We start from the raw sequence: 25,022 nt of genomic DNA on the forward strand, positions 1-25,022 counted from the left end.
GAGGAAGTGAAGGGGCAGGTGTTACATCTTTTGCGTGGACATGATGCTGCCAAACATGGTGCAGAATTGGTTTGCACCATTTTGCAGGTATAAAATGGAGACCAGTGTGTCCTGTGTGACAGCGAACCCATTCCCTAAACCTGTGTGCAATTTCATGCCTATTTGGAAAATAGGCCCCAACACTTAACTGGCTGTATATTAAACGTGGTCAGTAACTGATGGTGCTGCTAGGCAGCAAGGAATTTTCACCAGTGTTGCCTCAACTACTACTTTTCAGTCCTCTCACCACTTCCACTGGCTTAAAAACTAGCTTTCTTCAGTCCTGATGGAGGGTAATCTCAACCTGAAATGTTAACTCTGTTTCTCTCTCCACAGATGCTGCCAGACCTGCTGAGTATTTCCAGCATCTTTTGGTTTTATTTCTGATATGCATAACACTTTGGCTGTTATATTCCGTTTAGTTATTGGTTTGTCTTTTCAATTTGCAGAGTGATATTTGCCAATTTTCTGTGTTCTAAAACTGAATTCTAACTTCTGCCTATAACTTTTATCTGCTGCGTTCAAATGAATTTTACCACAGTCGTGTATGGTCTGGCGAGGCTGTGGGGTGAGAGGCTGCAGCATAGACTCCAGGGCTGCCAAGGGGCCCCACCAAGTGCTCCTGTCTCACTCTGTCTATTGGAAGTGAGATATAAGTTTTCATACTAGTGTAAGGAGGCTTGGTGACTTCTGACCCAGCACTGCAGAACAAACTGAGATGTTGCCGATGTCACCAGCTGACAGAGAGTGTAGCATAAAAATTAGGAGGCCTGGTAATCTTAACAGTTGCAGGGCAGTCATGCCTTGTGGTTAGGCTGCAGTGGGTGACATTGCTCAGTGACAAATTGACCCTCAGTGGGGCGGAGGAAGGCTGAAAACTCACTGTAGGCATGGCCTCCTGCGTGATGCCCTCCTCCTCTCCCTCCTTCTCGTTCCAGCTCCTTCCACTCTCCCCAGACATTGTGGACCACCCTCGAAGCCACCAGATTACCCAATAATTCTGTTTCCAACAAACTAATGTGTCAAACGAAGCAGTTTCTCCAAAGGCTTTTCACCCTTTATGTTGCCTGAACTACGAGCTGGGGAATCTCAATGGGAGTCTCAGCAATATTTTTCTGTGTGACTATTATGCAAATACTTTCACTTGATTCTACACCAAGTGCTTCTGCAATATTAAAATTAGACACGAGATGTTGAGGAAACCTCTTTATAATGAGATAAAAAAAAACAGTTCATTAAAAGATTATAGGAATGGCTAAAATATATTTTTCTACGCATTCTAAGTTCCCTTTCCTCCCGTGTTTACTTGGTAACGGTTCCCCCATGTCATGCTGACTGCATAATAACTGCAGGAAGTGATGATATTGCTTAGCACTCATGGACGTCCCCTTTAACCGCAGAATGTGAAGCAAAAATAAACCTGCCTGGGGATATGTGAGGGATTTGGATAAAATTAAACCAATGACAAATGTGTACTGTCATGTTGTATGCACTGATGGGCAGTCAGTGTAGACTCACCCTGAAGGGAATAACCAACACCAGGCCTCTGATGAAGAAACAAGATCACTTGATCTAATACTTGCAATCAACAGCCCAGACTTTGATGATTATTATAGATGTACATTCAGTATCTGGTGAGTCACCAAGTACGAGTGTTATGCATCTAGACACGGAGACAGAGTCACCAATTGGCAAGTTTCAGACGAGCTCTGCAGCAGAGGATTCAGGTATGGGCTTTGATTGGGAAATACAGGAAAAGGCAGACAGAAAATGTACACAGAGACTTGCCAGAGAGTCGGTTGTCAATGTCACTGCAGCCCAAGCAGAAACCACCTGATATCTGAGTGCTGCAGTGGGAACTCAACCTGAGGTCATGAGATCTCAGTATGTTGTCATGAAGCCTCAGATTACTACCATCATGGATTAAAGAGGCAAAGTCCAGCAATCGATCCTCCAGCAGTTTACTGGATTGCTGAGAGGCTGCCAGTGGGAGCATGAGCCTGCTGCCCATTGGCAGCATGACTGCCACTCCACCAGTGCCCTCACTGTTGCTTTTCATTCAGCCCAGGCTGCCGCAGTCCACACTGAGGTGAAACTGGGCCTTTTAAACCTAGACAACATCTTGCAAGGCTTCCTGCAGTCCCTCCCCATGAAAGTGGACAGCCTGTACAGAGCAAAGAGTTCCTGGATACTTGCCCTCTTCCTCCCCCTTTCAAGATGCCCTCCAGAAGCCTGCTGGCTGGCTGAACCCTCATGAGATTGAGATGTGGAAGACTCAGCAGATCTTCAGGAACTTGGAGACACACTTTGATCCATTGCGAAGGCTCCTTCCCCACAATCCAGGCAATGGGACCACAGTTTCAGGATGTCAATGGCTTACTTCACCACACTCCTGGTTGCTGCATGGCTTTTATTGTAGCTGTGCTGTCTTTGTGTGGTCAGGTGGCAGAGGGGGAGAGGGTGTGGTAATGACCAGGGCATAGAGTGAGTAGCCCTTGCCAGTCAGTTGCCACATTCTGATTCACTGTGGTGGCCCAAAGATGGCAGTATGGCTGACTGGCACAGGTTGAGTGCATCCTGGTTGCTATCAGGATAATGTGCATTAACTGCCATGATTCTCTGTACGTGCATCACACACCAACTGGATGTGCATGGAGTGGTAGTTCTTGTAGTCACAGTACATCTCCCTGTTAACATATGGGGATCCTGCTGTCCTGGCAAAACCAGCTGCCCATTCATCCAGCTTCTCCCTTGTTAGAGAGAAGGCAATGAATTCCCCTGCCCTTCTCTACCAGGCCTCAGTTATTTCCCTGACTCATGGCAAACTGTGAAATATTGGCAACGTTATCTGCTCTCGGCTGGAAGGATCTGCTGGTGTAGAAGTTGAGAGCAATGATGATTTTATTGGCCACCAGCAGCACTGTCATCGCCCTGCTCTGTGGTTTGATATCTGGTTATGGGTGTTGGCACTGTTTCGTGACCACCTCTTGATGGAGTGTAGCTGGCTGAGACACTACTCCTGGTTGGGAGGAGGTAGGACACATACTCCCCAAAGATTCTAGAGTGCAGAACCTTCTACTGAGAGCACCCCTTGTTCTTGCATGCAATTGCCCCACTCTGCTGCTTGTGGTCTTGTGCTGAAGTGAGGCACCCTGTCCCTTTAAGAGAATGCAAGTGTACTGATCATGTGACAGCACTGATGACTCACTGTACAGTGTGGGCAACTGGGAACTGTAAGTCTACTTCTGGAGGTTTCTGAGTAAGCATGTATGACCTGGTGCTCTGTCCTGTGCCTCAATAAACCATCACTGTTTATTCTTACATCAGTCTCTCCACATTATTTATTGCAAGCAGCAATTGAGGAGAAGATAGGAAAGCATGCAGTTAGAGTTCAGTTGGCCAACGAACTCATTTACTCAAGACATAAAAGAGCTCTATCTCCCTGTCACACTCCAGCCAACGAGTGGCTAAAATGAATCTCCCAAACAAAGCTAAAGCAGATTGTCTCCTGGCATCCTGGGAATTATTGTGCACCCATCACCTTCCTCTCTCTCATCGTCCTCCTCCTCCTCAGAATCTATGGAGAGAATCCGCACTCTGTATCTTGTTCCTCTTGTTGGTCCTACTTTGTTTTCCTGGTAAAGTTGTATAGGATGTTATAAACCACTCCTATCCCAGAGACCCTATGAGTAATTGTAGGACACTCCAGATCTTTCCACACACCTAAAGCACATATTTAGCATGTCAATGGTTCGTTCAGTGATGAATCTGGTGGTTATATGACTTTCATTATATAACTCCAGGGCTTCATTCCTCGGGTTTCTGAGAGATGTCAGCAATGACATTTTAACGGTATCCCTTTCTCTGAGCAGACAACTCAAAGCTCTGCCTCTGACCTGAAGGCAGCAGGGGGGTTGGATTGTTATAGAATAAAACCTTCATGGCAGATGCCTGGGAATCATTCACACAGCTGAATAAATATCTTTCCATGGTTGAATAGCAGCTACACATAGATCAAATGGAAACCATTGGAGTTGACGAATCCTCCCAGGTGATCTGGGGCAGCCCAATTGTCCCGTGTACACGTGACACCAGGCTAAGCCTCAAACCCGAGTGACCACCCTTCCTGAATGACATCATCAGTGGCAAAGTTCACACAATTGCTGGCCCTGGAAAACAAACCATCAGTTACCCTGCCTCATGCTTTTGTGAACTGTTCACGACAACATTCTGCAAATGTCACTGGCAGAGCCCTGGAAGGTCCCATACGTAAGGAAGTTGAAATTGGTGGTGGCTTTGAGAACTACCAGTAAAGTGTGGTCACCAGTTCCAGCAGGAAGCAGATCTTTCTTCAGCAAGCTGCAAATGTCTGCCATTCATCTCAACACCCTCTGTGTCACAGCATGTTAAAGACCCTGTGCGCCAGCTGTGGCTTCCTGAAGGCTGCATCCCTATATTGCTGCCTGATCTTGAGCTCGAGCTCTGTGTGCAGCAGATTGTTGCTGCTGCTGTTGTTGATGTTGAGCACCTTGGGCCTCAACTGAGGCCCAGCCTAAGGCAGCAGAAGCACACCCATCCCGAACTATTAGATCAGATTCCCAAAGTATCGATTAAATCGCCAAAGAGTACAAAAGTATGTGAGAAAATCCTTGTACACTAGCAGCTGAGAAAGTAGCTGTGAGTACACAGTATTTATCAGGGTTAGGATTAGGGTTATGGTTATTAGCATATTTCCCTGAGACTGATTGAACTCCCTCAAATGTAACTGTGTACTTCGCTTGCTTTTATTGATGAGTTTCAGGAAGCCCAGAAAAACTGTGAACCAAAGGTCAGCACAAAAGTCTCAGTCAATAATGCCTTAATTGAGCAATTTCCATATGTTCATTGAGATCACACCTCTCCTGAGGCAGTTCCATGCACACAGCCTAACTCACTCCAATCAAATGCAAATGTTTTGTGGGTTGGAGCAAGCTTCCTGATTTTTTTGCTGATTTTAACCTCCCTCCTGCCCACAACACCCACCAGTGCACCTGAACTGATAAACTCCTCCAATTGGGCACATGGTGTTGACTAGTTAGAGTGAAATGGTGAACATAATGAGAAAGATGAACATTGTAAAATTTACCTTTGGAATTCAGGGAATGTTTATTCAGAATATCCCCTCAAAAATGAAATTGTTGAATTAAAGTACATCATAGATTAAAAGTAGAAATGTCGATAGAGCGAGCTTCAAGGTTTGAATGGTTTGTGTCTGTTCTGTTAATGGAAAAGAAACTTGATATTCATTTTTTTTATTCATTTGTGGGATGTGGGTGTCACTGGCTAGGCCAGCATTTATTGCCCATCCCTAATTGCCCTTGAGAAAGTGGCGATGAGCTGCTTTCTTGAACTGATGCAGTCCATGTTGTGTAGGTACACCCACTGTGCTGTTAGGGAGGGAGTTCCAGGATTCAGGAAAAAGACCAGAATAAGGGAATATCAGCTAACTTTATACTTTATTCACTTCGATTAAGGTGACTTTGAATGAGATTATGGAATTTGATCACAGCTTTTTGCAGTGAAATATTTACTGGGAAACAGCTTGATTCTGTCCACTGTCAATGATATAGCAGAAGACCAGGAGCAGCATCAGGCATACCTAAAAATGAGATGTGAACCTGGTGAAGTTATAACACAGGACTACTTGGGTGCCAAACAGCATAAGCAGCAAGTGATAGACAGAGATAAGTAATTCCTCAACCAACCAACTGTCATTAATCTGAAGCCTCATTAGGTCCTGAATAGGGGTTAATTACTGTTTGAAGCTTAACTAACTAGTGGTGAGTCAAGTCAGCTCTATTTAATAAAGGGACTATCTGGAAGAACACTACAGTGTGCTTGCACATGAACAGGGGAGAGACCATGTCCTGAGTAGGGCACAGCCAGAGTGGGATTTGGAATTTAGTGTAAAGTGGGGATTTGGTGCATAGGGGATGAGGTGCTCTTTGCATTTTTTCCTTGCTATTCAACTTCCTAAACCTTCAGAGCGTGCTGCAGCAGGAGAGGCTACAAGGGAAAGGAATCACTGGTAAGTAGTGGGTAAGGTATTTACTACTTTTATCACTTATAGTTTAAGGTCTTTTTGTTGTTTATAGCTTGTACATTCTACAGTAACGCAGATCAGGAAATAAGGGCCCTAGAGTAATTGACTTAAAAGGTTTAATTTAAAGGGATAAGTCATGGCAGCAGCGCTCAAAGCCATGGTGTGCTCCTTGTGCTCCATGTGGAAATCTGGGGATATTTCCAGTGCCTGGGACCAGCATGTGTGCAGGAAGTGTGTGCAGCTGCAGCTCCTGGAAGCTCAGGTTTCAGAGCTGGAACAGTGGCTGGGGACACTGTGGAGCATCTGTGAGTCTGAGAGCATCGTGGATAGCACGTTTAGAGAAGTGGTCACACCGCAGATGAAAGGACTTGAAGAAGGAAGGGAATTGGTGACCACCAGACATTCCAAAAGAAACAGGCAGGTAGTTCAGGAGTCCCCTGGGATCCTGCTCGCAAATCGGTATTCCAGTTTGGAGGCTGATGAGGGCGCTGGTTCCTCCAGGGAGTGTGGACAGAGCCAAGCTTCTGGCGCCACAAGCAGCCTGTCTGTACAGGAGGGGAGGAAGGGAAGAAGAGCAATAGTAATAGGGGATTCTATTGTCAGGGGAACAGATAGGCACTATTGTGGCCGTCAACGTGACTCCAGGATGGTGTGACTTCCCTGGTGCCAGTGTCTGGGGTGCCACTGAACAGCTGCAGGGCATCCTGAGGGGAAGGGTGATAAGGCAGAGGTCATGGTTCATGTAGGTACCAATGCCATAGGTGGAAAGAGGGATGAGGTCTTGCATCAAGAATTTAGGGAGTTAGGCAGTAGACTAAAAAGCAAGACCTCTTGTGTTGTAATCTCTGGATTACTCCCAATGCCACGTGCTAGTGAGCTCAGAAATAGGAGAATAGCACAGATGAATATGTGGCTTAAGAATTGGTGCAGGAGGGAGGGTTTTAGATTCCTGGATCACTGGGACCATTTCTGGGGAAGGTGGGACCTGCACAAGTGGGACGGTCTACATCTGAACCAGAACGGGACTAATATCTTTGCGGGTGGGTTTGCTAGTGCTGTTGGGAGGAGTTTAAACTAATTCAGCAAGGGGAGGGGACACAGAATGTCAGCAGAATAGGGACACATCATAATACAGTAAAACAATCAAGTCAGAGGGAGTACAGCTGCATTAAACTTCATGGGAATAAGGCAAGGCTGGATGGCCTCTACTTTAATGCCAGGAGTATTACAGGTAAAACAGATGGGTTAAGGGTGAGGATTGACATGTGGAATTGTGATATAGTAGCCATCACTGAGACGTGGTTGAGGGAAGGGCAGGATTGGCAGCTCAACATTCCGGGATATAGAATCTTCAGGTGAGACAGGGGAGGGGGTAAAAGAGGAAGGGGCATTGCATTATTAGTTAAGGAGTCCATTACTGCAGTAAGGAGAGATGATGTCTTGGAGGGGGCATCAAATGAAGCTTTGTGGGTAGAGCTTAGGAATAAAAAAGGGGCAACCACATTATTAGGTGTTTATTACAGACCCACAGATAGTCAGCGGGAAATTGAGGAGCAAATATGTGCACAATTTGTGGAGGTGTGTAAAAACAATAACAATAGGATAATTATATTAGGTGATTTCAATTTCCCAACATTAATTGGGATAGACATAGTGTTAAGGGCTTGGATGGAGTGGATTTCTTGAAATGTGTACAGGAGAACTTTTTAGGTCAATATGTAGAGGGTCCAACAAGGGATGGCACAGTGCTGGACCTAATTCTGGGGAATGAAGCCGGACAGGTGGCTGAGGTGGTGGTGGGGGAGCTTTTGATTGATAGTGACCTCAACATGGTACAGGTTAAGTTTGTTATGGACAAAGAAATCTAAAAGTTGCAAAAAAATGTTTTGGATTGGGGGAGAGTGGATTTTAGTAAAATAAAGCAGGATCTGGCCAAGGTTGCCTGGGAACAGTTACTTGTGGGGAAATCTACAGAGGAACAGTGGGGGATGTTCAAAAAGGAAATGGGGAGGGTACAGGCTCAACATGTTCCCTCTAGGGTGAAAGGAAGGAGTAACAAGCCCAGAGAACCATGGATCACCAGAGATATTCGGGTGACGATGAGAAGGAAAAGAGAAGCTTTTAGCAGGTACAAGGGAAGCAAATCAACACAGGCATTAGTGGAGTACAGACAGTGCAGGGCGGAGCTTAAGAAAGCAATTAGGAGAGCAAAGAGAGGATATGAGAAAGCTCTGGCTGGTAAAAGTAGGGAAAATCCCAAGATATTCTCTAAGTATAGAATATCTTGGGAAGAGGATAACCAATGAAAGAGTAGGGCCCATAAGGGACCAAGGGGGCAATCTATGGCTGGAGCCAGAAGATATCGCTAGAGTATTGAATGAATACTTCACATCCGTCTTCACCCAAGAGAATGAGGATGAAGGTATCGAACTTGGGGAGAGAGATTGTGAGGTTCTTAAGCAAATTGGTATAGGGAGTGTCAAGGTATATCCCCATCCTCAATGATGGGGGAATCCAGCAAATCAGTGCAAAAGAAACGGTTGAAGCATTTGCTACGATCTTCAGCAAGAAATGCCAAATGGATTATCCATCTCAGACTCCTCTAGGGGTCCCTCCAATACCTTGTCACTCCCTATATCAATTTGCTGATATAGGGAGTGACAACATACTGAAGACTTGTGCTCCAGAACCAGTTGTTCCCCCTCGCCAAGCTGTTCCAGTGCAGCTATAACACTGGCATCTAACTGACTATATGGAAAATTTCCCAGGTATGTCCTCTACAAAAAAAGCAGGACAAATCCAACCCAGCCAATTACTGCCCGATTAGTCTACTCTCCATCATCAGTAAAATGATGGAGGGGTCATTGACAATGCTATCAAGCAGCACTTGCTTAGCAATAACCTACTCACTGATGCTCAGTTTGGGTTCCACCAGGGCCACTCAGCTCCTGACCTCATTACAGCCTTGGATCAAACGTGGACAAAAGAGCTGAACTCCAGAGGTGAGGTGAGAGTGACTGCCCTTGAATCAAGGCAGCATTTGACCGAGTGTGGCATCAAGGAGCCTGATCAAAACTGGACTGAATGGGAATCAGGGAGAAAGCAATCATTCCTAGCACAAAGGAAGATGGTTGTGGTTGTTGGAGGTCAGTCATCTCAGTTCCAGATCATCGCTGCAGGAGTTCCTCAGGGTAGTGTCCTTGGCCCAACCATCTTCAGCTGCTTCATCAATGACCTTCCTTCCATCTTAAGGTCAGAAGTGGGGATATTCGCTGATGATTGCACAATGTTCAGTGCCATTCACGGCGACTCAGATACTGGAGCAGTCCATGTCCAAATGCAACAAGACCTGGACAATATCCAGGCTTGGGCTGACAAGTTGCAAGTAACATTTGCGCAACAAAAATGCTAAGCAATGACCATCCCCAACAGGAGAGAATCTAACCATCATCCCTTGATGTTCAATGGCATTACCATCACTGAATCCACCACTATCAACATCCTGGGGGGTTACCAATGACCATTGAACTGGACTCTGGATACAAGAGCAGATCAGAAGCTAGGAATTCTGAGGGGAGTAACTCACCTCCTGACTCCCCAAAGCCTGTCCAAGGCACAAGTCAGGAGTGTGATTGAATGCCCCCCACTTGCCTGGATGAGTGCAGCTTCAACAACACTCAAGAAGCTTGACACCATCTATGACAAAGCAGTCCACTTGATTGGCACCACATCTACAAACATTCACTCCCTCCACCACCAACGCACAGTAGCAGCAGTGTGTACCATCTACAAGATGCACTGCAGAAACTCAGCAAACCTCCTTAAACAGAATCTTCCAAACCATGACCACTACCATCTAGAAGGTCAAGGGCAGCAGAGACATGTCTATACCTGAGTGCTGTTTTGGGCTGCTTTAGAGTGCTTCAGTTGGAGTTTGGTGAGAGAGGGACTTTTAAGGGTTAATCAAACTCTGGGAGAGAGACTGCGAGGTTCTTAAGTAAATTGATACAGGGAGTGACAAGGTATTGGAGGTGTTGGCAGGCTTAAAAGTGGACAAATCTCTAGTTCTGAATGATTTGTGTCCCAGGCTGCTGAGGGAGGCAAAGGAGGAGATCACAGGGGCTCTGACCCAAATTTTTAATTCCCCTCTGGCCATGGGGGAGGTGCCAGAGGACTGGAGAACAGCTAATGTGTTTCCGTTATTTAGGAAGGGTTGTAGAGATACAGGCCAGTGAGTCTCACGTCAGTGGCAGGGAAACTATTGGAGAAAATTCTGAAGGAGAGAATCTATCTCCACTTGGAGAGGCAAGGTTTGATCAGGTATAGTCAGCATGGCTTTGTCAGAGGGAGGTCATGCCTAACAAATTCGATTGAATTTTTTGATGAGCTGATCAGGTGTGTAGATGAGGGTAGTGCAGTTAATGTAGTTTATGTGGATTTCAGCAAAGCCTTTGACCAGGTCCCACATAGGAGACTTATAAAGAAGGCAAAGGCACATGGGAGACAGGGTAATTTGATAAGGTGGATTTAAAATTGGCTTAGTTGTAGGAGGCAGAGTGATGACAGAAGGTTACTTTAGTGACTGGAAGCCAGTGTCCAGTGGTGTACCACAGGGATCCGTGCTCCGTCCCCTATTACTATCATTTATAAAAACGACATAGATGACTATGTGGGGGGTAGGATTAGTAAATTTGCGGATGACACAAAGATTGGCCGGGTGGTTAACAGTGAGGTTGAGTGTCTTGGGCTACAGGAAGATATAGACGGGATGGTCAAATGGGCAGATAAGTGGCAAATGGAATTTAAGCCTGAAAAGTGTGAGGTGATACACTTTGGAAGGAATAATTTGACAAGGAAGTATTTAATGAACAGCATGACACTAGGAAGTTCTGAGGAACAAAGGGACCTTGGCGTGTGTGTCCATAGATCTCTGAAGGCAGAGGGGCATGTTAGTGGGGTGGTGAAAAAGGCATATGGGACACTTGCCTTTATCAATCGAGGCATAGATTACAAAAGTAGGGAGGTCATGTTGGAGTTGTATAGAACCTTGGTGAGGCCACCTTGGTGTGCAGTTCTGGTTGCCACATTATAGGAAGGATGTGATTGCGCTGGAGAGGGTGCAGAGGATATTCACCAGGATGTTGCTTGGGATGAAACATTTACGTTATGAAGTGAGGTTGGATAGACTTGGGTTGTTTTCGTTGGAGCAGAGAAGACTGAGTGGTGACCTGATCGAGGTGTACAAGATTATGAGGGGCATGGACAGGGTGGATAGGGAGCAGCTTAGTTGAAGGGTCAGTCACAAGGGGACATAAGTTCAAGGTGAGGGGTAGGTGGTTTAGGGGGGATGTGAGGAAAAACCTTTTTACCCAGAGGGTGGTGACGGTCTGGAATGTGCTGCCAGGGAGGGTGGTGGAGGGGTTGCCTCACAACCTTTAAAAAGTACCTGGATGAGCCCTTGGCATATTATAACATTGAAGGCTATGGGCCAAGTAATAGTAAATGGGATTAGGTAGGTAGGTCAGGTGTTTCTCCCGTGTCGGTGCAGACTTGATGGGCCGAAGGGTCTCTAATGCACTGTGAATCTGTGGTTCTGTGAATTTCTATCTGAAGTATAATCTTTCTTTAATTTAGAAACTGTTACTTTTCTGTTGGGATAAGTTGAGTTTTAGTCCAGCTTTAAAACAGGTCTTATATAGGCTCTGCTTGCAGCTGTAACTAGTTAATTGGTTAACTGGCTTAAACAGGTTTTCAGAAGCTAGATTCAGACAGCATATAAACATCTACAGTGCTGCTTTTGTCTGCACTGGAGTGCTTCTCTGGGCTGCATTAGAGTGCCTAATTTAGAGTTGGTGAGAGAGAGTTCACTGAAAAGGGAAGGAGTGATCCTTTCATTTTCTAACTTTCCTCAATAAGACGAGTGACAGCCTGGGTAAGTAGGACCTGGGAAGTATTTATTCTGTCTTTCATATTCTCTAAACTAGGGGAAGTAAAAGTAAAGGGGGTAATTTAAGGGTAAAAGTCATGGCAGGGCAGCTCGAACAAGTTGAATGCTCCTCCTGTGCAATGTGGGAAGTCAGGGGCACTTGCAGTGTCCAGGCCGACCACATGTGCATGACGTGCCTCCAACAGCAGCTACTTGAAATCTGTGTTTTGGAACTGGAGCTACTCTTGGAGTCACTGTGGAGCACCCGCAAGAATGTGATCTTTGTGGATAGTGCATGCAGTGAGGTGGTCGCACTGCAGGTAATGAATGCATAGGCAGAAAGGGAATGGGTGACCACCAGACAGAGTAAAAGCACTAGGCAGATAGTGCAGGCGTCCCCTGGGTCCATCTCCCTCCCCAATAGGTTTTCCATTTTGGATACTGCTGGAGGAGATGGTTTCTCAGGGGAATGTAGCAAGAGCCAAGTCTGTGGCACTACGAGTAGCTCAGCTGCCCAGGGTGGTGGTGGGGGTTGGGGTGAGCAGTGGGGAGGAAAAACAGTGGCAGAGCAATTGTGATAAGAGATTCTACTGTAAGGGGAACAGACAGACGTTTCTGCAGCTGAAGACATGACACCAGGATGGTGTGTTGCCTCCCTGGTGCCAGCGTCAAAGATGTCACTGAGCGGCTGCAGGACATTCTGAAGGGGGAGGGTGAACAGACAGAGGTCATGGTCCACATCAGTACCAGCGGCATAGGTAAATAGAGAGATGAGGTCCTGAAAGCCGAATATAAGGAGCTAGGAAATAACTCAAAAAAGCAGGACCTCAAATACAGTAATCTCAGGATTACTCCCAGTGCCACATGCTGGTGAGATCAAGAAAAAGAGAATAGACCAGATGAATATGTGGCTAGACAGATGGTGCAGGAGGGAGTGATTTAGATTCCTGAGGCACTGGGATCAATTCTGAGGAAGACGGGATCTGTAAAAGCTGGACAGGTTCACCCCAGCAGGACCTGGACCAATATCTTCACAGGGGTATTTACTAGTACTGTGGGGGAGGGTTTAAATTAAAGTGGCAGGGGGATGGGAACCTGAGCAGGGAGACATAAGAGAGGGAAATAAAGATAGAAATAAAAGACAGGAAAGTAGAAAGCAAAAGTGGAAGGCAGAGGAAACAGGGTCCAGCAGCAAATAGGGCCATAGTACAAAAAATAGATGTGCAACAATATTAAAAAGACAAGTCTAAAGGCACAGAGCATTCGCAATAAGGTAGACGAATTATCAGCGCAAATAGAGGTACATGGGTACAATGTGATTGCAATTATGGAGACAGGGCTGCGGGGTGACCAAGGCTGGGAACTGAATATCCAAGGGTACTCGATGTTTAGGATGGAGCGGCAAAAACAAAAAGGAGGTATCATGGCGTTAAGGATGAAATCGGTGCGATAGATGGAAAGGATATTGGCTCAGAAAATCTAGAGCCTGAATTTTTAGCTTGGCGGGCGGGCATGATCGGCGAGCTCGGGATTGGCCAGGAACTCACCGAGTGCCCAGCACTGCCAGGATGGGGTGGGGGGGGGCGGAGGAAGGTGGGCAATGATATCAATGCTGGTGAGGGCACACGCTGAGAAAAAGCTCCCTGAATGCAGAGAGCTACCTCAGAGCTGCAGACCCGAAAATGCTCCAATAAAGTTTTTAAAAGCAGAAAAGAAATGTCCAAGCATCAGGTTAAGGACCTGAAAATATAGATGATACAAATGCTGCTCACAGATTTTTATATTTATTTTATTTCATAATGGAAACCTCATCCCACCCTTGGATGTAACTTTATGTTACATGGAGAATGGTCCTGATTAACGGAAATGCATAACCAGAGAAAACAAGTTCAACCCAACTGTACAGACAATGTAAACAAGTAACAAAGTAAATTACTTTCCAAGATTTAAATCACCTGTGGCGTTATTTTTTAAACGTGGCACAGTAAAAATTACAGCAACAAATGGTTAGATGTTCAACCTCAGGGGCTCGTGACAATACCATATACTTACTCTATTGATGGTTTGATAAGTTTCACAAATGTAAATAGAGGCTTGGGGTATCTGCACAGTTGTGCTACTTGTGCTTATCACCATAATTGCCCCAATATCAGCATAACCGGAGCTAAAGAATTTGGAAATTTAAACATGGGTTTCATTGTTTAAGCAGGAAGTTGGAACAAGATAATATTCAAGGTGGGTGCGATGTGGAGCATCATTGCACTAGAATTGCTAATTGCACCAAAAGCAAAAACTCTAATTTGGTCTGTTTGGATTTAGTTGTTTCAATGATAGCTGGCGGAGGAGAAGAAGGAATGGTTGTTTTAACACAAAACTTGACATTCTTCCTGACTGCTTCTGCTAAAATACGCCAGCACTGAAGGAACTTATTCAAATAATGATTTAAATATTCATCAATGACATCAAAGTTCACTGTTGAGGGAAACAGATTTTCCAAACAGGACTATAATAAACTGTCACAACTAAAGGTACTGATGCATATTGTACTGTTTAGTTGATAGCTCTGATTTTTGAAGTCTTTATGTGCACAGGAAAATATGAAAGTATCAAACATATTCTGCTTGTTGCTACCCTAGTCAAACATTGCTGTGGAGGGCTGCACAGTTGCCATGGCAATAAATCACTCTTGTGGTAGGCAATAAACGTTGCACAAAAATATTTTCCTTCTGTTTCTCATCGGAGGACAGTAGACCTTGTAGCTGACACAGTTAACAGCTGCGATCTCCACTGTCAAACTAGCTGTCAAGTCTTTCATACGTTCATAGACTTGAAAGTCACAATGAAAAATGAACTAATTTACATTTCAAATTCAAAGGAGAATCTGTTGTCTGTGGAATGGTCCCACAAAACATCACAATAAGTTGTATTTAAATAGTGCCTCTAAGGTGCTTCACAGGAGTGTGAGAAAACAAAGTATGCTATTGAGCCAGATAGGAAGTTATGAAGACAGATGACCAAAAGCTTGGTCAAAGAGGTAGGTTTTAAGAAGCATCTAAATGGAGGAAAGTGAGTTAATGAGGCAGAGAGTTTTTGGGAAGGAATTCTGGAGCGTAAGATTGAGGCAGCTGAAAGTACGGCTGCCAATGGCGGAGTGATAAAAAATTCAAGATGTTCAAGAGGCCAGAATTGGAGGAGTGCAGGCACCTCAGAGATCTGCAGGGCTGCTTACGTATCTGTCCTTTTGAATATAAACAAGCTGTGCTTCCAATACCCTGTTCACGTTATAGGGCTTGGGATAGCAATCTAATGTCAAAATCAAACATGAATAATCTTTGTTCCTTGCAGCACCAAACCTTGCAGTCTTCATAGTTATGATTGCTCATATTTTAATACAATAACGTTATGCATCAAGAAAATGTCACTGACCTTCTAATCAAAACAAAAACCCAGGCCATTTTACAGTAACAATCTGGTCTGAGTTAGTAAGACAAATTGTTGCTAGTACCTGAGATCATAATTAAATCAGGAAGTTAAACTGCCAAAGATCTTTTAACTAATAGTGACCAATCTTTGATATGTCTGGTTAGCAAACAATAAAACCTAAAATATTGGAAAACATTTAGCAGCTGAGGATATTTCAAGCTAATTAAGGAAAATTGTATTTAACACAAATAAGAAGTCTGTGAATGTTTAAAGCAATTGTGTAATCTGTTTTGTACCATTTCTATTGGAAAAAGAAAGATTTGCATTTGTATAGAACCTTTCATGGTACGCAAACAACCCAAAGCCCCAATGAAGTACTCTTTTTTGAAGCGTGGCCATTGTTGTAACATGGAAAACTCAAAAGTCAATATGCACACAGCAAGCTCCCACAAACAGCAATGCAATAATGACAAGATAATTGGTTTTTATGATGTTGACTGAGGGATAAATATTGGCCAGGGCTACAGGAATAATTCTCCTGCTTTTCTTCAAAATAATGCCATGGGATTTTGCAGCCATCCAAGAAGGAAGATGGGTTGGTGGAATATCTCACCTGAGAGACTGCAATGGACTTTTACAAGTATGAACTGATTTGAAGATGGATGATCGATTAGCTGAATCACTGTATATGTTAAAATCACTTAAAGTGAGCAGCTCTCTAGCTCTCTCTCTCTCTCTCATAGAGTATTAGAGTTATATAGCACCGAAACAGGTCCTTCGGCCCATTGTGTCTCTGCCGGCCATCAAGCACCTATCTATTCTAATCCCATTTTCCAGCACTTGGGCCGTAGCCCTGTATGCTATGGTGTTTCAAGTGCTCATCTAAATACTTCTTAAATGTTGTGAGAGTTCCTGTCTCTACCACCCCTCAGGCAGTGTGTTCCAGATTCCAACCACCTTCTGGGTGAAAAAAGTTTTCCTCAAATCCCCTCTAAACCTCCTGCCCCTTACCTTAAATCTAAGCCCGCTGGTTATTGACCCCTCCACTAAGAGGAAAAGTTTCTTCCTATCCACCCTATCTATGCCCCTCATAATTTTGTATACCTCTACCAGGTCCCCCTCAGCCTTCTCTGCTCTAAGGAAAACAACCCCAACCTACCCAGCTTCTCTTCATAGCTGAAATGCTCCAGTCCAGGCAACATCCTGGTGAATCTCCTCTGCACCCTCTCCAGTGCAATCACACCCTTCCTATAATCTGGTGACCAGAACCGCACACAGTACTCCAGCTGTGGCCTAACTAAAGCTTTACACAGCTCCAGCATCACCTCCCTGCTCTTATATTCTATGCCTCGGCTCTGGTGCTATGCGGTACAATTTGTCCAAAAAAAAGGTGGTGAGACACCATGTCCAACCAAACCCCGACAGCCACAGGAGATCCTTTGTATGAATATTTGTTCTCGGTATCTGGAGACTGGAGCTATATCTCACCACCAGTACCACAGACAATAATGATTACCAGTAATAGTTAAAGTGATCACCACATTAACGGTTCAATTGTCTGTCAGCCAAGGCGGCCTTTATGTTTTTCATCAAACCTCATCCAAGGGCGGGATGAGGCTTCCATTATTAAATAAAATAAAAATAGAAATCTGTGGGCAGCATTTTTATAACCTATATGTTCAAGTGCCTGATTGTGACACTTGGTCATCTCTTTTCCTGATTTTAAAAACTTTTATTTCCTGGGTTTTGGGTCTTCAGTTCTCGGAGGCAGCTCTTTGCCAGCGCTCGCCCGTGCCCATGTTGACTCATTGCCCATCTTCCTCCTGTCCTCACCCCGGCAGCGCTGATCTTTTCAGCGGGTGCTCTTCATGCTGGCTGGCTGTTAATTGGCCAGCCAGAGTGATATCGCGTCCGGGGGCCGATTGCAGTCGGAGGCCCATTTCCCGATTGTTCCTGGGCTGCCGAGCTCAGAATTCCAGCCCTGGAGTCAGGCAGGGCTGACCCTCTCTCCCCTGCCCAGCTTGTGTGTTACATCAAACCATTTGCTAAGTCCATCAGGAAGGAGGTGGGCACAAGAGGAGTGACGATCCCGGGCAGTGGAGGCACTCAGGTCAAAGCCTCCCTGTACATGGACGATGTCCTGTCTCCTGCTCGGATCAGTGCACCAACTGATCAACATCTGTGACCAGTTCGAGCCAGCCTCAGGAGCCAAGGTAAATATGGCAAGAGTGAGGCCGTGTTCTTTGGGAACTGAGCTAACCGATCCTTTGTCCTCTTCAAATCAGGTTAGACTGCCTGAAGCTGCTGGGAATGTGGTGTGGAGGCATTGGGCCGTGTGCTAAAAGCTGGAAGGAGCGAGTAGCTATGGGTAAGCAAAAACTGGGCATTTGGGAGTGATGCTCCCTCCCCATTGTGAGTAAGAACTCTGTTAATCAGGTGTGAGATACTCTGTGTGTTGCTGTATGTGGCACAGGCTAGCCCATTGCCTGTGTGTGGGAAATGGGATAAATACCTGCATCATCAGCCTGGATCAGGAGAATATCACACACTGATATAATAGATGTGCTCTCCAAAATGGGGTTTGGGGAGGGAATCCACAATTGGATCCAAGTGCTCTACACAAACATCAGTAGCGCTGTTTCAGTGAATGGGTGGGAACCATAGTTCACTGAGGGGCTGGATACGGTAGAACCCTTTGGGCTTTCTGCCTGACATGAACTCTAGCACTGCTAATCAAGAATGGCATTTGTGCAACAGTTAAAAATGACCTTGGTTAAGGAGATCAGTTTGGGTGGAGATGAGGAATAATAGGGGAAAGAAGTCACTAATGGGAGTGGTTTACAGGCTCCAACAGTAACCAAAATGTAGGACAAAGTATACAATAAGAAACATTGGTTGTTTGTGATAAAGGGACAACAATAATCATTTAATTTACATATAAACTGGAAAAGTCAGATTGACAGTAGTAGCCTGGATGGGGAGTTCACAGAATACTTTTGAGAGAGTTTTTTAGAGCAGCACGTTCTGGAACCAACCAGAGTGCAGGTTATATTGGACTTGGTATTGTGTAATGGATTAATTAATGACCTCACAGTAAAGGCACTCTTAGGTAGCAGTGACCACAATATGATTGAATTTTACATCCAGTTTGAACAGGAGAAGATTGGGTCTAAAACTAGTATCTTAAACTTAAATAAGGGCAACCATGTGGAGATAAGCTAGCTGAAGTGAACTGGGAAACTATGCTAGGGTATAGATCAATAGAGAAGCAGTGGCATAGATTTAAGGGGATATTTCAGAATACTGAAACTAAGTATACCCCCTACAAAAAGAAAAACTAAAGGGAGGACCCACCATCTGTGGTTGACTAAAGAATCTAAAGAAAGCATCAAACCTGAGGAAAAAGCATTTAAATGCACAAAGATGAGTGACAGGTCAGATGATTTCAGAATACAAAGAATGGCAGAGAAAGACTAAAAGGTTAATCAGGAGAAAGAAATTAGATTATGAAGGGAAGTTGGCGAGAAACGTAAAAATGGATAGCAAAAGTTTCTACATGTATTAAAAAAGGAAAAGAGTAAGTAATGTGAGTGTTGGTCCTCTAGAGAGTGAGAATGGGGATTTAATACTTGATAATAAGGAAATGGCAAATGAAATGAACAAAATATTTTGCTTCTCTCTTCACTATAGTAGCTATATAAAAAAAAAATAATGGCTGTAAACCAGGAGGTGGAGGGGAGAGGGGAACTTGGTGAAATTACAATCATTAGGGAAGTAGTACTGAGCAAACTGATGGAGCTGTGGGCTGACAAGTCTCCGGGTCCTGATGGACTTCATCCTAGGGTCTTAACAGAGGTGGCCAATGAGTTAATGGATGCAAAGGTGTTAATTTCCCAAAATTCGCTAGATTCTGGAAAGGTTCCATCAGACTGGAAAGTAGCAAATATAACCCCTCTATTCAAGAAGGGAGGGAGGCAGAAAACAGGAAACTACAGGCCAGTTAGCTTGACATCTGTTATGGGGAAGGTGTTAGAATTGATCATTAAGGAGGTTATGGCTGGGCACTTAGAGAAACTCTAGGTAGTTGTGAAGAGTCACTGTGGTTTATTAGGGTTATTTGAAGGAGTAACATGTACTGTGGATAAAGGGGAGCCTGTAGATGTACTATATTTAGATTTCCAGAAGGTATTTGATAAGGTGCCTCAGCAAAGGCTATTGTGGAAAATAAAAGCTCATGGTGTAGGGAGTGACATATTAGCATGGATAGAAGATTGGCTGGCTGGCAATGATGAGTGGAGTCCCACAGGGGCCTGTGCTGAGGCCTCAACTTTTGACAATTTGCATCAATGGCTTAGATGAGGGGAGTGAAGACATGCTAGCTAACTTTGCAGATGACACGAAGATAGGTAGGAAAGTATGTTGTGAAGAGGACATGAGGAGAGTGAAGATGGATATAGATAGGTTGGATGAGTGGGTAAAAATATGGCAGGTAGAGTATAATGTGGGAAAATGTGAAGTTGTTCACTTTGACAGGAAGAAAATAAAAACATAATATTACTTAAATGGAGAAGGACTACATAATTCTGAGGTGCAGAGGGATCTAGCTGTTCTTGTACATGAGTCACAAAAAGATAGTATGCAGGTACAGCAAGTAATTAAGAAGGCTAATGGAATGTTATTCTTTATTAAGATTTGAATTGAACATAAAAGTAAGGATGTTGTGCTTCAGTTATACAGGGCATTGGTGAGACTGCACCTTGAACACTGTGCAATTTTGGTCTCCTTATTTAAGGAAGAATGTAAACATACTGGAGGCAGTTCACAGGAGGTTTACTAGAATGAGTGGGTTGTCTTATGAGGAAAGGTTGGACAGACTGGGCTTGTTTCCACTGGAGTTTAGAAGAGTGAGGGATGATTTGATTGAAGTTTATAAGATCTTGAACGGCCTTGACAAGGTGGACATAGAAAGGATGTTTCCTCTTGTGGGTGAGCCCAGAACTAGGGGGGCACTGTTTTAAAATTAGGGGTCACCCTTTTGGACAGAGATAAGGAGAATTTTTTTCTCTCAGAGGGTTGTGCAACTTTGGAACTCTCTGCCTTAGAAGGTGGTGGAGGCGGGGTCACTGAATAGTTTTAAGGCAGAGGTAGATAGATTCTTGTTAGGCAAAGGGATCAAAGGTTATCGGGATTAGATGGGAATGTAGGACTCGAAACACAAACAGAACAGCCGTGATCTTATTGAATGGTAGAGCAGGTTTGAGGGGCCAAATGGCCCTACTCCTGCTCCTATTTCATATGTTTGTGAGAAAAATTCTTTCACACAATGAGTGGTTCGGGTCTGGAATGCACGGCCTGAAAGTGAGGTGGAGGAATGTCAAATCAAGGCATTCAGGAAGGCATTAGATGATTATTTGAATAGAAACAATGTGCAGGGGTACAGAGAAAAGGCAGAGCAATGGTGCTGGGTCATAATTTTCATTTGGAGAGCCAGTGTAGACATGTTGGGTCAAATGGCCTCCTTCTGTGCTGTTAAAACTTTGATTCTGTGATGTTTGTTTGCCCATATCAAGAATCTTGAAATCATATCGAGGCACCTCAGAATAGACATGGTGCACAGGAAAAAGTTGAATTTTATTCATGAATAAAGTATATTTTTGGAAAAAAAAACTCCCCCTGAATGTCTGATCAGAGCACAGAGCAGGAATCGGAACAAAGACTAAAGGGACCAAACTGGACTGGATAAGAGAAAAGCTTGTGGATTCATACCAGCCAACTGGGTGAGAAAAACCTTTTATCCACTGTGGGTTAATCAGGAAATACAGAGTTGAAGGAGATAGAGAGACCAGTTTTCTGTGGTTGAGTTTCAGTAAGGACAAAGGCTGGACAATAAGGTCAGTCTCCTCAAGTAGTAATAAAGTAAAGACACAGACTAGGTGAGCCAGGTCAGTCTATATCATTGATAGGTTCTGTGCAGTGATATTTGCCTGTTCATTGGCCATCAGTATGGCATTCATATTCTTGTGTTTTGAAGCATTCAAATGAGTTCAATAAAGATAGTTAAGAATTTTGAAATACCATATTTTTTGTCAGTGTTGTCATTTCAACAATTTCAATCAAGCCCGAACCTGAGTAATGGTTAAATGTGTTACAGGCAGCATCCCTGGCGGTGCAGCAATCCCTCAGCACTGCACTGGACTGTCAGCCCTTTTGTGTACAAGTCCTGGAGATCAACATAAACCACAGGCTCAGGATGAGGATTCTACCAACTATGCCATGGATGACACAAAATGTCTGTATTTGTTGCAATGGGAATTGGAACATAAAGCAATTAATTGTCTCAATCTTTTTCACATGTTTCAGCACCTGATTCCAATGAAACTTTAATTATTAATCTGTTGCTGTCTAAAATGCTAGGCCAAAATTATTCAGATACATTCCAAATCTCAGCTGAATTTGACATTAGCATTTTTTTCCTCTAATGGCTAGTTTGATGCATTCTCTGTCAGCTGAATGTGAATAACTGTGATTATACTGTGAAATGGATTGCTGATGCAATCTTTAATAAGACACAGTGACATGAAAGCTCAAATGTAATTAATAATGAAGAGTTAATCGTATGACTTTTGTCTTTCTCACCAGCAGCAAGTGCTGTGTAGGTCAAATCTGAGAATCATCTCGACAATTTAAAACCTAGATTTGCAGGAAATATATTGCCTGAGGATTCAGGGAGGAACCTGTTGTGCTTTAAATTTCATGATTGACCTCAAATGTCTCAAGTGAAATTTTGCAAATGTTACTAACCTTTTGCCAAAATTATGACTCACATAAGTACAGCTATTTACTCAATGCCTAAAACAATTAACACCCTTCTAATTCCAAGTAACTAAGAGGCAATAGGGGCTATGGTGACATTTAGGAGATGATGAAAATATATTTTGTTAACAATTTACCAAAGGATCACAGGAATAGACTTGATTATAATTAATTGAGTAGAGAATTGATTTAAATTTGATTTTTCAGATGCATTTATGGAGATGCAATTTTTTTTATAGTCGTTCTGACACACCAGGCATTTTCTGCTGCTACATCTGCAGCAACAGAAGCAGGTAAATTCTCTCGGCATTATTCATCCCAGATCCTCAGTGAATTCTGCCTGGAGCTGGGGACGAGGAGAGAGACTCGATTAGATTTTCTTCCCCATCCTCGAGGAAGCATCTATATAATTGGGATCACTGCCTGATAGCACATTCTTGATCCCATCAGATCATCTTGTGATTCAGGCCACCGTGTAGGCAGCAGCAGGAAAAATGAAAGCACAACATTTGAAGAATAAGTTAATTTAGAATGCATGATGAGATTTGTTGAAAGAACAATACAAAACTACATTCATAACATCGTTCATCTGAGATGTTTTTCTGAACTGAAAAATGAAAGATATGAAACTCTAATAACCGTGGAACTGCAATAGTTTGTCCAGTAAATACAATAATGATTTGTGTAATGTGCCATGTTGACTTATTTCTTTCACAGCTGTAAAGGTTTATGAACTAAACTGTGGTCTTTTTTATTTTCTAAATTAATATTTCTTGGGCAAACCATTATTGTTGATGTGGTAAAATGTATTTGCCTGAATTGACAAGTTACTAAATTCCAGATTTTTTTTTTTCAATTCTAAGCTCTGAAATGGCTTGGTTTGGAAATGATTAGTTTATCTGTTGATCTTACCCCTCTCCACTCCTCTCTACTCTTTTTCCATCTTACTGAAATGCCTGCTTGTGGCTCAGTAATTAGTCTAATAAAGGATGGGAAACAAAAATCTGTCTTTCCACAGATACTGACTGAGCCGCTGGCAATTTCTAGTTAATATTTAATTGACAATTCTAGCCTTTGCATTTTCATTTCTTTGTCATTTCAAGGTATAATTGATCCCAGTAAGGGTTTATTACTTTAACAAAGAAACCATTTTGGCTTCTTAAGAAGTGAAAGATTTATAAGTTTTAATTTTCCTTTGGCCTCGGAATGGGCCTCAGGATCCCCTGTCAGAGGAAGTCTTGGCTGCTCCATCAAACACCAATGCACAGCCTTGTTGTACTCTGACAGAGTCTGCAGCAGCATGGAAAGGACTCCATGCCAAAAAAGCATGGCCTTCGATTTGAACAGATTGGGTTGTTTTCTGATTGCAGCAGGGCCTTGTTGCAGTTCAGTTCCATATATTAATCTACAATCCATAAGGTGCCAACGTTGGGTAGACAGGAAGGAAGATCTCATAAGAACAAAAGAAATAGGAGCAGGAGTAGGCCATTCAGCCCATCGAGGCCGGTCCTCATTCAATAAGATAGTGACTCTTCTGATCTTGGCCTCAACTCCACTTTCCTGGCTGTTCCTTATAACCCTTGACTCATTTGTAGATCAAACATCTGTATATCTCAGCCTTAAACATATTTGATGACCCAGCCTCTATTGCTCTAGAGAATGCCAATGATTAACAACCCTCTGAGAGAAGAAATTCCTTCTCACCTGCATCTTAAATGAAAGGCTCCTTATTTTTAAAATGTGGCCCCCTAGTCCTGGGTAGTTGCTGAGAGTGGAAATATTTTCTCAGCAATTACCATATCCTACTATATACTATATGCTTCAATAAGATCATCTCTCATTCTTCTAAACTCTAATGAGTCTGGGTCCAACCTGCTCAACATTTCTTCATCTCAGGAATCAGCCGAGTGAACTTACTCTGAACTGCCTCTGCTGTGCTCTGGCTGTAGTGAAATTGTAATTTTCAAAGAGTGAATTAACAATTTCCCTGTACCTCTCACACAAATAAATCTCCATTTGACACAACTTGTTTCTTTATTAATAGACTGTAGCTTGTGTAATTACTGCTTCTTTGTAATTTTCATTGTAGAAAAGGTGTTTGTAAAATAAAATGGCTGGAAAATTACCAGAATATATTGAGTTAGAAACTGTTTCTTTAGAATAATGATGGGAATCAAATTTGGAAATTCTATGTTAAATGCTGTAATAATGTGAACAACAATTAAAGTCCTGTTTAATTCAAATAGAAATACAGCTCAGGAGCATGCAGGGGGAGGGAGTTGGAATGTGCAGGACAGGGAAGGGAGGTTTCAGGGAAGGGTACTGGGTAGAGGAAGAGCAGCCTGCGGGGGAGGGTGCAGTGAGCAACGCTGGGATGGTGCAGGGAGGGTCGGGGTTGAGAGAGGGGGTGAGCTGGATGCAGGGAGGGAGAGCAGTGGCTGAGACAGAGGGTCTAGGTGAAAAGCCCAGACAGGTTAGGGATGTGCTCAATATTAATAACAAGGGTAATCCCATAATCAGGGGGACTTTAATCTTTACATAGAGTTTGTTAGGAAATAGAGATGGTTTAAGTAAGTTATATTAGTATTTCTAGGTGTTAAGAATGAGTTTTAGCTTTTAAGTTTAAGTTGTATTTTATTTCTGTATCTATGTGTTAAGAAAGGTCAAAGGTTTCAGTTTTACTTTAAAAGGATGCATGCATTTTAATTGAGAGTTTACGACTTAAGAAGTTAAGCAAAC

General features: G+C 43.4%; 1 long non-coding RNA gene across 1 annotated transcript; it reads left to right on the top strand.

Moving 5' to 3' along the window:
• The first annotated feature begins 1,547 nt into the window (after positions 1-1,547).
• Positions 1,548-24,414, top strand: LOC121276274. The gene is made up of 3 exons (XR_005942637.1): positions 1,548-1,766; positions 17,756-17,838; positions 21,622-24,414. It is a non-coding gene; the product is annotated as an uncharacterized LOC121276274 (long non-coding RNA).
• The last annotated feature ends 608 nt before the right edge of the window (positions 24,415-25,022 follow it).

Source organism: Carcharodon carcharias, chromosome 3 (assembly GCF_017639515.1).
Source record: "Carcharodon carcharias isolate sCarCar2 chromosome 3, sCarCar2.pri, whole genome shotgun sequence".
Classification (NCBI taxonomy): domain Eukaryota; kingdom Metazoa; phylum Chordata; class Chondrichthyes; order Lamniformes; family Lamnidae; genus Carcharodon; species Carcharodon carcharias.